Below are 15,019 nucleotides of genomic sequence, written 5' to 3' on the forward strand. Positions count from 1 at the left end.
CTCATCCACAAATCTTTCATCCTCGCTCAAAGTAATGGGGAAATCGTCGCTTTCTCGGTCCGAATCGCTCTCGCTGCTGTTGGCCATGATTGTAAACAATGTGCAGATGTGAGGAGCTCCACAACCTGTGACGTCACGCGCATATCATCTGCTACTTCCGGTACAGGCAAGGTTTTTTTTATCAGCGACCAAAAGTTGCGAAATTTATCGTCGATGTTCTCTACTAAATCCTTTCAGCAAAAATATGGCAATATCACGAAATGATCAAGTATGACACAAAGAATGGACATGCTATCCCCGTTTAAATAAGAAAATCGCATTTCAGTAGGCCTTTAACCCTTGTGTAATGTTCATATTGTTGTTACTCTGTGGGTCTGATGGACCCGTTGCGTTTTGTGGCTTTTAATGCCTCACAATGAAACACTTGTATGTTAAAATACTGAACAGATGTTTACCTTATCCCAATTACAAGCAGTATAAACAATATATATGGTTAATATTTGCCCTTTACCTTTGTTAGGTCACATTTATAACTTATTATTTAAAACAAAAACATAATAAAGAAAATCAATTAAAATCAAGATATGAGTGGAAACAAATTCACAAGTGAAGCAAGGATTTTCAAAACTACTGACTTTTATTTCTTTGAACTTGAAATTTAAAACCCATTCAGGTGCACAACACAAGCTGAAGACATGAACACAGAGTAAACATATCAGTCAAGACAACACATCAGCCCCATTGAACACATGGCCTTGAGCCACTAGCCTATACAACACATGAGTGGCAGAGCTTTACTGTGTGTGTGTTGCAGATATACTTTTTGCACTTGATGCATGTATATTGTGTTTTCCTGTCCAACTTGGGTCTGCACACTTCGCACCGCTTCTTCTTGTTGGTGGTGTTCACAACCTAGAATAATGAAAAGATCAGGAATTATACTAACACCTCTCTCTCTCTTTCACTCACTCACTCACTCACTCACTCACTCACTCACTCACTCACTCACTCACTCACAAGACACGAGTGCCAGACACGTACTGCAACAGCATCACACACTTACTTCAGGCTCTGCAGATTGTGGTTCTGTAGGTTGGTTGGACAGGGCACCAGCATTCTCCCCCTGAATCCTCCTCACCATGGCTGCAGATGCTGGGGTTCCGGGGATATGTTTCCTTCTCTCGATTTGTGGTCTCACCAATGCCTTTCCCAGATCCTCAAGAAAGAGCCGTCTTTTCTGGAGCTTCGCTCGTTTCCACTCTGGGTTCAGTGCCATCCAAATGACAAAGGCATTGTACGCTGAGATGTCCAACATGTCAAAGAATATCACCAGTGGCCAGCGTAGAGTTCTCTGTTTGCAGCTGTAGGCCGTCACCAGCTTGTCCATGTTGTCTACCCCTCCCGTTGTGGCATTATAATCCATGATGATCTCTGGTTTGTGAGGTTCCTGGTCACAGATTCTTCCATCCCCGTGCAGTGTACTCATGAGTACCACATTCTTGCCTTTCTTTGGCACATAGGATACCAGGGAGGTGTCAGCCGTGTATACAAACTTAGAAGACTTGACAGGCCTGTTCCTTGAAGTCAGCAGTTGAGGTGGGAGCTCTGAGCTGTTTTTCCTTATTGTTCCAATCATGGTCAACTTCCTCTTCAGGAGCTCCTGTCCCAGTTTGTGCGAGGTAAAAAAATTGTCGCATGTGATGTTGTGTCCACTGAGTCCCTGAGACATGTCGAGGACAACTCCCATTCCTTGGTTTTTCTCAGGGGTTCCTCCATCAGGTTTCCCTGTGTAGACTTGTAAGTTCCAAGCATATGAGGAAGTGGCATCACAGGCAGCCCAGATCTTTACACCATACTTTGCAGGTTTAGATGGTATATACTGCCGAAAGGGGCAGCGGCCCCTAAATGGCACCAGCTGTTCATCAATGGTGACATTTGGCCCAGGGTTGTACAGCAGGGGGAGGCGGCGCACCCACTTGTCCCACACTGTCCTGATGGCAGCGAGTTTGTCTCTCTGCCGTCGAGCTGGTCTGTCATCTCTGTTGTCAAAGCGGATAATCCTGGAAATGATGTGAAAGTTTTCCAGAGACATTGTTGCACGGAAAATTTCTCTGCCAGTTTGTGCATCCCACAGGGATTCTACGGATTCCCCTTTGGACCTGAAAACTCCAGCAAGGATGAGAACTCCGAAGTAAGCATGTAATTGGGTTTGGTCCATTTCCTTCCACCTCTCTCCAAAAACACGTCTTCCTTCTAAATTAGTGCAGTCAAGAATAATTTCCTGGATGGAATCTGGGATGAAAAGCTCAAAAGAAGACTTGATGTCCTGTGTGTGAGTAACTGCCATCAGTGTTGGCCCTGGTTGCATACTTATCACATTGGCAGCCTTGCGGGGTGGCTCTTTTCTTGGGCGAGAAGACCATTCAATTTCAGAATTTTTTGACATCCATATTTCCTCACTTGCTCCATGCTGACTGGCTTGTTCTGGGCCTGGGGCCAGCTGCCGACTGCTTGGTCCTGGGGCTGGCTGTTGACGGCCTGGTCCTGGGGATGGCTGCTGACGGCCTGGTCCTGGGGATGGCTGACGACGGCCTGGTCCTGGGGATGGCTGACGACGGCCTGGTCCTGGGGATGGCTGCCGGAGGCCTGGTGCTGTGGCTCGTCTTTGTTTTGGAACTGGCTGATGCTCAATCTCATCATCTTCTTCAGAGTCACTGTCAGACTCTGAATTTTCAGAAATGTGATCCTCAAATTCTGAAACCTCTTCTTCTGAATCCTCTCCCTCTACATCAGGGGCAGCCAACCAGTCAGAGATTAAGAGACACTTTTTTTAACTGTGTTACCGCAAAGAGCAACATCCTACACAAGGGCACACATGAACATCACCCCATCCCTTACACACACACACACACACACACACACACACACACACACACACACACACACACACACCCACACATAGACACAGACACACAGACCTCTGCTCAGCCAGATTTAATGTAAATGTCACACACACCAACATGACTCCCACAGTACTAAGACCACAGGCCAGTTATTTTCAACAATTAACATTGTGTGCACTGTCTCATACACACAAACTCTCAGTTCAACCAAGTCCACAAACAAAAATATAATATTTTTTCTGTTACTATGCATGTTGCTTAGTGGGACTTCTGGCATTCCTTGTGACGCTGAAGATTTGAAGCTCTGAAATGCGCTAATGACGCCTGACATATAAGGAAGAGTGGCTTTCCATTACGTTCAACAAAAAAATATAAACTCTCCCACTCTGTTAAAAATGTCCTGTGTTCTTCTTCATATTTTCGCTTTGCTGCGCTTTGTTTCCCTGCCATATCGAGAGTGAACTTGTCACAAATTGTTTACTACTGTGATCTCACGCACGTGCACGTTTGACGTCACTCAAACCGGCTTCGGCTTCTTCTTATGTTAGACTGACCATACGTCATGTCCTCTTTTGCGGGGCTGTCCGGGCGGGGTTTCTTAAATGCCTCAAATGTCCGGCATTTTGAGTTAGGGTTGAGTGTATTTTCAGTGTACGTCCATGGTTAAGAACGGGTTAAAAACAAAACAAATTGTGGAGGTGAGCGCGCGCAGCAGAATTCCTGAGGGAGGGGCCAGAGCACAAAACAGCTGTGCAGGGCGAGAGCTCGTCTGCTGTGTTTTGTTGAAATATAATTCACTTGTTTTGAGGCATTATTTATGTTTACATTGTATACAAGAGGTTATTAGGAATATTTCTACCTCTGCACTTTTTCTAAAACTGTGAATGTTACAGAATATAAGTGTGACTTATTTTGTTATACTGTCAAGCAGTGTTGGCGTTACCACACTTTGTGTGTCTTTTTACGCATTGAAATCAGAAAGGACGCGCAATTCCTGAAGCCCGCGTGTCACCCGAACGCGGATTTTTTTTTTACCTACCGCCCAGTGTGCTTGTTTTTTTTATTGTCTCGATTATCGTTTTCCGTCAGTTTTCTTTTGTTTATATTTGCCGGGTCAAATTTCTGTCCACGTTTATTGCGTTTTTATTGGTCATAAATTTTGATTCGCCGAAAGTTTTATCAATGACAATTACTGCCTCAGTTTGCACTCAGACAGGGGCTGTCAAAATAAAGACTTCATGGTAAACACTAAGGCACTAATAGAGGTGTTACACCTTTCCTGCTTCCGGCTCCCAGACCGTAGTCAAGGAGCGCAGGGGAGACGTTCCTCCAGGGCCGATGTACTTTGGGGGTAACACCCTTCACCTTACAGCTCAGGACTCGAGGGTGAATGATGAGGCCGGCGGTTTGTTGCAACTTTGTGACTTTATTGGTGTCTTGCACGCAGCCATCCACCTAGCTACTAGCACCTGCAGGAACTCACTGTTACCGCTCCCTCACCTGTCTCGCCCACCCACTCACTGACGTCACTCACCTCACATGCTGTCATATCTTAAAGGGCCACACACACACACACATACGCTACTCTCATAACAGAGTTAAGAGCCGCATGAAACCAGCCAAAGAGCCGCATGAGGCTCGCGAGCTGCGGGTTGGCCAGGTCTGCTCTACATCATCATCAAAAACTTCTCTCTCTTCCAAAAACAATTCCAGGGCCCTCTTCACAGAGTATCTTTTGGCCATCTTGATCGGTTGTGATAAGAAACCACACTGGCAAAGCTATATAATGTCCCGCCTCCAATTTGTAGCAGATAGAGTGTGAGAAAATAAAGATTCCCGCAAGACAGAGGGTCAAATGTGCGAGAAAATGAGAGCAGACAGTGTTGACAAACAATTTTGCAACCTTGTGTGGGAACTGCTTCTTTTGTGTTTCTGCACCTGCGGTTCCCACACAAGGTTGCAACATTGTTTGTTGTTGATCGATGCTGCAAAACAGTTGCAATAGCAGAGTCAATGTCAGCACACGACTCCTTGCTGCGTGCCGCCATTGTTGTTTGAATCAGTCACTTCGGCGCTACGTCACATCTATGAAATCCCGCCCGGCGATCCGGATTGGTTCATTATTTTTTGCCATCTTGAAGGAGTTCGCAATGCCCTCGAGCCCAGATCCTCGTGTGGAGCTCAGCGAACTACAAGGATCTGGCGAGAGTCGGGTTAGGGAAAACCTGCTCCACATTGTAATTCATGCACCCCCTGCATCCGCGCGTGTATGAATCCAGGGAATGCGGAAATGTAATTGGTCATTAAACGACAAAATGTTTGTATTTTGTCACTTATTATACACCGCAAACATCAAATGTATGATTAGGTCAAGCGAGGGTGCCCAATTGATGACACGAGAGCTACCCATGAAACATTAAAAAAGCATCGAAAATGGTAAAACAGAAATAAAGGCATCATGTGATCACGTTGATACAAATAATGAACCGAGATACAAATAATTGTTTTCATAAAACATCCATCCATCCATCCATCTTCTTACGCAGCAACCTAAGCAGAGAAGCCCAGACTTCCCTCTGCTCAGCCACTTCGTCCAGCTCATCTCAGTGGATCCCGAGGCATTCCCAGGCGAGCCGGGAGAGATAGTCTTCCCAACGTGTCCTGGGTCTTCCCGTAGCCTCCTACCGGTTGGACGTGCCCGAAACACCTTCCTAGGGAGGCGTTTGGGTGGCATCCTGACCAGATGCCCGAACCACCTCATCTGGCACCTCTCCATGTGGAGGAGCAGCGGCTTTACTTAGAGCTTCCCCTGGATGGCAGAGCTTCTCACCCTATCTCTAAGGGAGACCCCCGCCACCCGGCGGAGGAAGCTCATTTCGGCCGCTTGTCCTTTCGGTCATAACCCAAAGCTCATGACCATAGGCGAGGATGGGAACGTAGACCGACCGGTAAATTGAGAGCTTTGCCTTCCGGCTCAGCTCCTTCTTCACTACAACGGATCGATACAGCGTCCGCATTACTGAAGAAGCCGCACCGATCCGCCTGTCGATCTCACGATCCACTCTTCCCTCACTCGTGAACAAGACTCCGAGGTACTTGAACTCCTCCTCTTAGGGCAAGATCTCCTCCCCAACCCGGAGATGGCACTCCACCCTTTTCCGGGCGAGAACCATGGACTCAGACTTGGAGGTGCATATTCCCATCTCAGTCGCTTCACACTCGGCTGCGAACCGATCCAGTGAGAGCTGAAGATCCTGGCCAGATGAAGCCATCAGGACCACATCATCTGCAAAAAGCAGAGACCTAATCCTGCAGCCTCCTAACCCTCAACGCCCTGACTGGGCCTAGAAATTCTGTCCATAAAAGTTATGAACAGAATCGGTGACAAAGGGCAGCCTTGGCGGAGTCCAACCCTCACTGGAAACAGGTCGGACTTACTGCCGGCAATGCGGACCAAGCTCTGACACTGATCATACAGGGAGCGGACCGCCACAATCAGACAGTCCGTTGCCCCATATTCTCTGAGCACTCCCCAAAGGACGCGGTGGAATGTCTCCTCCAAGTCCACAAAGCACATGTAGACTGGTTGGGCAAACTCCCTTGCACCCTTAAGGACCCTGCCGAGAGTATAGAGCTGGTCCACAGTTCCACGACCAGGACGAAAACCACACTGTTCCTCCTGAATCCGAGGTTCGACTATCCGGCGTAGCCTCCTCTCCAGTACACCTGAATAGACCTTACCGGGAAGGCTGAGGAGTGTGATCCCACAATAGTTGGAACACACCCTCCGGTGTGTTCATAAAACATATAAAGCTTATTAGCCTTGTTATTAGACTAATTACAAGTTTACCTGCTCAGTGGCCTTTGTGGTTAGAGTGTCCGCCTTGAGATCGGTAGGTTGTGAGTTCAAACCCCGGCCGAGTCGTACCAAAGACTATAAAAAAAATGGGAGCCATTACCTCCCTGCTTGGCACTCAGCATCAAGGGTTGGAATTGGGGGTTAAATCACCAAAAATGATTCCCGAGCTGCTGCTCTCTGCTCGCCTCACCTTCAAGGGTGTGTTCAAGGGTGATGGGTCAAATGCAGAGAATAATTTCGCCACACCTAGTGTGTGTGTGTGAGACAATCATTGGTACTTTAACTTTAAATGACCTGATGGCAAAGTGACGTCATTCCCATCCACTTGCATCGTTAAAGGAATCATTTGATTCAGAGGAATTGATTAGAGGTGGGAATCTTTGGGCATCTCACGATTCGAGTACGATTGAAGTGAAGGGAATTATATTTATATAGTGCTGTTGTCCAGAGACTCAAAGCGCATTACATAGTGAAACCCAGTGTCTACATCTTTATGCTACTTTTATCAATTGCAGGTGGCACTGGGGGCAGGTGGGCAAAGTGTCTTGCCCAAGGACACAACGGCAGAGACTTGGATGGCGGAAGCGGGGATCGAACCTGGAACCCTCAAGTTGCTGGCACGCCACCCCAATTACGTCCCCGATTACGATTCAGGATCTACGATCCGATTAAAAATCGATTTTTGATGCTTCTTTTATTTTATTTACCCGGTATATTAATGAATTTTTACATTTCTTTTCGTTTATCAACTTGCAACATTTACAAACAGCGCATTTGTAATCAGAGACAGTTGAATTAATTCCCATTACATTTATTAAATTAATGGAAATGTGTGCAAAACTGGAACTTTAGTGTCCTAAAATAAAGGAGCTGGTCGGATCTCTCTCGCTGCCAAACTTTACAACGGTCTGTGTTACTTTATTTACAATAAATATATCATTGATTATTGACGCTTACTCATCGATTTTTCAATTGCCCATGTTCGAATTGCGATGCGTCTAAAATCGATTATTTCCCCCACCTCTCATCTGTACATGAACTGGTTTTCGATTCCCATCCCTAGAGAAAATGCATGTTGATGACACATTCTTCTGATTTAAGACTTGAAGTCTATGAGCATGAACTGATTAAGACTACTTGGATGAGAAGTCAAATGTCTTCTAAGACAAAGTGAACAGTCCAGTTGTGATGGACTGAATGCCCTGAGAATAAAATTATATGTGCTTACTTGGACTGTGATGAAGCTGTGAGGACTCAGGTGGTTTGTCTTCATGGTCTTCAGTCTTCACAGAGACAACAGTCAGTGGAAACTTGCTGAGATCAGCCTCCTCCTGCTTTCTAAGACACTCTTCCTCCTGAGTGATCCACACTTCCTCCTCTTCCTCTTTAATGTGGGGGGGCTGCTGGGCGTCTGTTGGATAAATAGGGAAATATCAAAAATAATAAAAGTAGTTTTTGACTGACATAGTTAACACAACAAAATATTGTTTTGTTCTTCTTTGTGTTGAAAGAGTGTCGCTACACAACCAATAAAAACAAGGGGAAATACTTCCTTTTGTGCCAGCCACTAAGATTACTTTAAAAGTGGTACAGTGAGTAAAGAAAAACAGACAAGAAAATGTGGGGGAGGGGCAGAGCTGTGTATAGACCGAGTATGGCCAACTTACTTTCAAAGTTGGTAGCAAACATGGCGCCCTGTTGTCGCGTGAGGGGCTTTTGACCAATCATTTAGGAGATCCTCTGGCCGTCCTCTGTCTAATTGGCAACAATAACCTTGGAATGGCATATTTCTAACCATGATTGAAATATAATGGAAATAAAAAACAGACATGCACCTGGAGATAGGTTGATTGGCAACACTAAATGGTCCCTAGTGTGTGAATGTGAGTGTGAATGTTGTGTGTCTATCTGTGTTGGCCCTGCGATGAGGTGGCAACTTGTCCAGAGTGTACGCCGCCTTCCGCCCAAATGCAGCTGAGATAGGCTACAGCGACCCCGAACGGGACAAGCGGTAGAAAATGGTTGGTTTGTTGGAGTTTATCTTTAATAGAACATCACCCGACTTCTAACATTTAGGGTTTCAAATCCAATTGCAAATGTCAAAAACAGGAAAGGGCCCAGTGTGGACTTAGTAGCTTATCAATAGCATGTGGCTTAGCCCTTTCCACCAACATTACCAGGAACTTTTTCAATCCAATCCACTTTGTTTATATAGCACATTTAAACAACAAAAATGTTTGCAAAGTGCTGCACAAACATATTAAAAACAATACTATCCTTAGCTCCACCAATGCCTGAATAAAAACAGCGACCCCCCGCGACTCCAAAAGGAATAAGCGGTAGAAAATGGATGGATGGAAAAAACAATCCTCATTCAAAAACTACTTAAAAACAGTCATACTATGTTTTTGATATAATGTAAAATACTTTTCTTTATGATCATTTTGTTGGCTGGGAGAAAAGGAACTCTTCCCAAAAACATGTTTTACTACTTTTGTATGTTTTTATGTATGTTTTTATGGAGTATGCTGACCCGTCTCCGCTCGGGATGGTTTCCTGCTGGCCCCACTATGGACTGGACTCTCACTATTATGTTAGATCCACTATGGACTGGACTCTCACAATATTATGTTAGATCCACTATGGACTGGACTCTCACACTATTATGTTAGATCCACTATGGACTGGGCTCTTACTATTATTTTAGATCCACTATGGACTGGACTCTCACACTATTATGTTAGATCCACTATGGACTGGACTCTCACACTATTATGTTAGATCCACTATGGACTGGACTCTCACACTATTATGTTAGATCCACTATGGACTGGACTCTCACAATGTTATGTCAGACCCACTTGACATCCATTGCATTCGGTCTCCCCTAAAGGGGGTGGGGGGTGTTACCCACATATGCGGTCCTCTCCAAGGTTTCTCATAGTCATTCACATCGACGTCCCACTGGGGTGAGTTTTTCCTTGCCCTTATGTGGGCTCTGTACCGAGGATGTTGTTGTGGCTTGTGCAGCCCTTAGAGACACTTGTGATTTAGGGCTATATAAATAAACATTGATTGATTGATTGATTGATCTCCATCAACAATTCCAGTATGTGGTGTTTTTTATCTCCATTTAGAGCACAGCTCCCACATTCACTTGGAGACCATCTACGACACGCTGAAGGAAAGTCAGTCACCTTTATGTTCTTTTCCTAAATCAACTGTTAACTACTTTGCTTATTGAAAGATGATTGACAATACATGTTTACTTTCACTTATTGATGCATGTAGGTCAGAATCAGGAAGTGAAATTAGCCATGAAACTACGAATTGCATTGATTATAATGCAAAATATATCTGGTGACCGTGTGAGTTACATGTGGGATCTGAGCCGAGGATGCCGTTGTGGCTTGTGCAGCCCTTTGAGACACATGTGGTTAAGGGCTATATAGATAAACTTTGATTGATGAGGTGGTTCGGGGATCTGGTCAGGATGCCACCCGAACGCCTCCCTAGGGAAGTGTTTCTGGCACGTCCGACCGGCAGGAGGCCACGGGGAAGACCCAGGACACACGTTGGGAAGACTATGTCTCCCGGCTGGCCTGGGAATGCCTCAGGAACCCCCGGGAAGAGCTGGACGAAGTGGCTGGGGAGAGGGAAGTCTGGGCTTCCCTGCTTAGGCTGCTGCCCCCGCGACCCGACCTCGGATAAGCGGAAGAAGACGGATGATTGATGTTGATACACATTGTTACAAACTGACATGAACACCAACCTCTCATAATTATGGTGTGTCTGAAACTGTCTTGTTTTTAACGATATAAAAACAAAGAAGCGAATCATCCTCATAACGTACTTAAGAAAAGTGTTAATGATAAAATATAAAGTTAGTATAAGAGTAAAATGAAACAAACCTGTGTGCAACCCAATTTGATGGTGTTTCCTGTAATAGGTGTCCAGTAGTTGTTGTCGCGCCTTCTCCTCTTTTGTTGGAGAAAGATCCATCTCGTACTCTGCTATCTTTCTTTCGCACGTTTTCCACACAATCACAACACTTTACACTCACACTTGATCTCTGCTTAGCGATGCGTTTTGATCACTTCCGCCTCTCTTTGTTAGCAGCTAACACGCTAAGCTAACTAGCCAGCGAAGCTAGTAAGAGACGCGCCAGTGCGCTCAGACTAATGCATCCGAATACAAACAAGTATTACTGATAAATGTTCAATTAAACGACATATACTGTACGTGTACATGTACGTAATGATTAAAAACACTGAACAATAACGTATTTTCCGTTCAACGCCGTCACGACCATTTAACTACCCGAACAGTACCGAGAGATCCAATCGGTCCACGCATGCGCGAATACTACGTCACTTCAGTTCTATCAATATTATACGATGTGGGCGTGGTCTATGTTGGCAACGCTAATTCTATTAGTTGTTGTAGTCAAACACGGACTTTGTTTTGGCTTTCTAACTGGCAATGTGAGTAGCTTTGTTGGCACTTTATTGTCATTTAAGTAAGGTTTAAAGTTGTTTGTGGCTTATTTGTGCTGGTTTAGTGAAACTTGTATTAGTAGATTGCACAGTACAGTACATATTCCGTACAATTGACCACTAAATGGTAACACCCGAATAAGTTTTTCAACTGGGGTCACGTTAATCAATTTATGGTAAAAAAATAAATAAAATACCGTTTAACATCCGATGTACAAACTTACAAGCTTTGTATAATGCTAACAATACTTCCTGGCATTATATTTTAATTGCTGTTTGTGTCGTGTCTTTTGTGTTTGCCACTACTTTGTTCAGGGCTAGGATGTTATTACTCCCATCTTGTGGCGAGATAATGTTACTACATTGGATTGTCTATCTATTGTACATCAGTGGTGGGGGTAAAAGGCCTACTGAAACCCACTACTACCGACCACGAAGTCTGATAGTTTATATATCAATGATGAAATATTAACATTGCAACACATGCCGGGTTAGCTTACTAAAGTGCAATTTTAAATTCCGCGCAAAATATCCTGCTGAAAACATCTCGGTATGATGACGTGAGCGCGTGACGTCACGGATTGTAGAGGACATTTTGGGACAGCATGGTGGCCAGCTATTAAGTCGTCTGTTTTCATCGCAAAATTCCACAGTATTCTGGACATCTGTGTTGGTGAATCTTTTGCAATTTGTTCAATGAACAATGGAGACAGCAAAGAAGAAAGCTGTAGGTGGGAAGCGGTGCATGGCGGCCGACTGCAGCAACACAAACACAGCCGGTGGTTCATTGTTTACATTCCCGAAAGATGACAGTCAAGCTTTACCATTGACCTGTGGAGAACTGGGACAACAGAGACTCTTACCAGGAGGACTTTGAGTTGGATACGCAGACACAGTACCGTGAGTACGCATGCAGCTGCGGCTTCCAAACATTTGATCGCTTGCCCGTACGTGCGTGCCGCTATGTGCATGTCACATACATAACTTTGGGGACTTTGGGGAAATATATGTGCTGTATGAACTTTGGGGAGGTGAACGGTACTTTGGGCTGTGGGATTGAGTGTGTTGTGCAAGTGTTTGAGTTGTATTGGCGGGTTATATGGACGGGAGGGGGCAGGTGTTTGTTATGCGGGATTAATTTGTGGCACTTGTGAATACCAGGTCCCACCCGCCTCTCACAGCATCTTCCCTATCTGAATCGCTCCCACTGCCCTCTAGTCCTTCACTCTCACTTTCCTCATCCACAAATCTTTCATCTTCACTCAAATTAATGGGGAAATCGTCGCTTTCTCGGTCCGAACCGCTCTCGCTGCTGGTGGCCATGATTGTAAACAATGTGCAGATGTGAGGAGCTCCACAACCTGTGACGTCACGTGCATATCGTCTGCTACTTCCGGTACAGGCAAGGCTTTTTTATCAGCGACCAAAAGTTGAGAACTTTATCGTAGATGTTCTCTACTAAATCCTTTCAGCAAAAATATGGCAATATCGCGAAATGATCAAGTATGACACATAGAATGAACCTGCTATCCCCGTTTGAATAAGAAAATCACATTTCAGTAGGCCTTTAAACTATGGAATTGTCTTTACAATGAGATAAAAGAGTGTAGAAATATATTTCAATTGCAAAAAAATATAAAGACAGAACAATAAGATCATATAATCAAGATGCAAGTGTCTACATCTTGCTTTATATTTATTATTGTACTTATTTTTTGTCTGGTTTTGTATTTGTTTTGTATCATCCCGTGAGGTTTATATAACTTGTTTTGTTCGGTTTGTACTTCATGAAGTTTTGCACTTGTTGTTTTTTGTGTGTGTGTTTTGTTTTTTTCATTATATTTGGATGTATTTGTTTGGTTTGTATGCTTGTGAATAGGGCTGCGAATCTTTGGGTGTCCCACGATTCGATCCAATATCGATTCTTGGGGGTCACAGTTCGATTATAAATAGATTTTTTTCGATTCAACGGGATTGTCGATTCAAAAACGATATTTTTCCGATTCAAAAGGATTCTCTATCCATTCAATACATAGGATTCCAGCAGGATCTACCCCAGTCTGCTGACATGCAAGCAGAGTAGTAGATTTTTGTAAAAAGCTTTTATAATTGTAAAGGACAATGTTTTATCAACTGATTGCAATAATGTATATTTGTTTTAACTTTTAGGAACCAAAAATATGACTTATTTTATCTTTGTGAAAATATTGGACACAGTGTGTTGTTGACCTTATGAGATGCGATGCAAGTGTAAGCCACTGTGACACTATTGTTCAATTTTTTTATAAATGTCTAATGATAATGTCAATGAGGGATTTTTAATCACTGCTATGTTGAAATTGTAACTAATATTGATATTGTTGTTGATAATATTCATTTTTGTTTCACTATTTTTGGTTTGTTCTGTGTCGTGTTTGTGTCTCCTCTCAATTGCTCTGTTTATTGCAGTTCTGAGTGTTGCTGGGTCGGGTTTGCTTTTGGAATTGGATTGCATTGTTATGGTATTGCTGTGTATTATTTTGTTGGATTGATTCATAAAAAATAAAAATTGATTTTTGAAAAATGACAATCGATACCGAATCGTACAACGCAATTGCGATTTGAATTCGAATCGATTTTTCCCCACACCCATACTTGCCAACCTTGAGATCTGCAATTTCGGGAGGTGTGGGGGTGGGGGCGTGGTTAAGAGGGGAGGAGTATATTGACAGTTAGAATTCACCAAGTCAAGTATTTCATTATATATATATATATATATATATATATATATATATATATATATATATATATATATATATATATATATATATATATATATATATATATATATATATATATATATATCTACATCCTGAAAATATGCAAACCAAACTGTGTTTAGATAATTGATACTTCAAACTTGCATAAATAAATATTAAGGAATATAACATAACTTGGCTTCTGAGAGCTTCAAAATGTAATGAATAAAATGTTAAAGTTGTTGATAAACAAGCAATTATTTTAATAATTAAATATGGTCATTTAAAATGAATTATTATGATCATTTAAAATTAATTATTTCAAATATGTTTATTTTAATGTATAATTCTATGGCTGAGTGTAATAAGGAGTCAGAAAAAATACAAATAAAAATATAACTAATTTTGATGTTTTTAGCAAAATATAGTAAAAAAAAATTATTTATTTTTTAATTAATATATATATTTATTTTTAGGTAAGATAAACATAATAATACAATTTATCTGTAGTCTGGATGATTTAGTTCTTGTCACCCTATTGTCCTCCCGTCATGAAAAAAGGCTGTCCTCACTCAGGTCGCATGGAGCTGGAGGGGGCGTGGTCTCCAGCTCCGGCTGAAAATCGGGAGATTTTCGGGAGAATGTTTGTCCCGGGAGGTTTTCGGGAGAGGCGCTGAATTTCGGGAGTCTCCCGGAAAATTCGGGAGGGTTGGCAAGTATGCCCACACCCCTAAATACACGGCTGACCCCTGCTTAAGATGGCGGACGTGAAGACGCGTTGTTTCTCTCGCGAGATCTGACAACACAGCGCGCGAACAAAACAGGACCAGGATGAAGCAAAATGGCGTTCGCTCGATACGACGTCATTGTGGTCTTGATAATTCTGTGTACCTAATATGTGCGTACATGTACACATTTATGTCGTTTAGTAGAGTAAACATCGTTGATAGTTGTTTGTATCCGGATACATTTAGTCTGAGCGCACTTTGACGCTTCTCGTGTCACGTTTGCTTGCTAGTTAGC

The sequence above is a fragment of the Nerophis lumbriciformis genome, linkage group LG26, assembly GCF_033978685.3.
Source record: "Nerophis lumbriciformis linkage group LG26, RoL_Nlum_v2.1, whole genome shotgun sequence".
In the NCBI taxonomy this organism is placed as follows: domain Eukaryota; kingdom Metazoa; phylum Chordata; class Actinopteri; order Syngnathiformes; family Syngnathidae; genus Nerophis; species Nerophis lumbriciformis.